Below are 422 nucleotides of genomic sequence, written 5' to 3'. Positions count from 1 at the left end.
TGCTGATGTCTTCGCACCCAGCGAGTGGGCCTCTGAGCACCCAGGAGCACTGGTTTCGGCTGGAGCACGCACCGAAGGGAGTGCCCTGGACTCCCGGCCGTCCAGCAGGAGCGTCAGGGCGGTGCAGGGAGGGACGTGCCGGCCTCTGGGGAGGCGGGGAGTCGGCGCCGGGCTGAGAAGGGTTCCGGGGGAGGAGCCTGCCGACCCAGCCGTACCTGCCCGGCTGCCCGCGCGCACTCGGCGCCGCTGCGTCCCAGGACAGCCCGAGGTGCCACTCAGGTAAGACCGCTCCCGGGATGGGGTTCGGCGGAGGGAGGGCGCGGGAGCCCCCTGGGGCGTGATCGCTGGACCCGGGCTCGGAACCCCCCGGGAACACCCCGCGCGGCGACTGCCAGGGAGAAACCTCCGTGCTCCCAGCCGCC

At 73.7% G+C, this 422-nt stretch overlaps 1 protein-coding gene across 2 annotated transcripts in view; it reads left to right on the top strand.

Annotated features, from left to right (window-relative positions):
- Window positions 1-215: 215 nt before the first annotated feature.
- TMEM45B (transmembrane protein 45B) overlaps window positions 216-422 on the top strand; it is a 70,302-nt gene continuing 70,095 nt past the window's right edge. For both annotated transcript variants that reach the window (XM_004714195.2, XM_045295571.1), the window contains exon 1: window positions 216-279. The gene's annotated coding sequence lies outside the window, so the exon portion shown is untranslated. The remainder of the gene's footprint in view (window positions 280-422) is intronic.

Source organism: Echinops telfairi, unplaced genomic scaffold (assembly GCF_000313985.2).
Source record: "Echinops telfairi isolate 266 unplaced genomic scaffold, ASM31398v2 ScPeMD7_5592;HRSCAF=6446, whole genome shotgun sequence".
NCBI classification, from domain to species: domain Eukaryota; kingdom Metazoa; phylum Chordata; class Mammalia; order Afrosoricida; family Tenrecidae; genus Echinops; species Echinops telfairi.
Note: the sequence above shows the minus strand (reverse complement) of the source record. Positions and strands in the feature narration are given on the sequence as shown.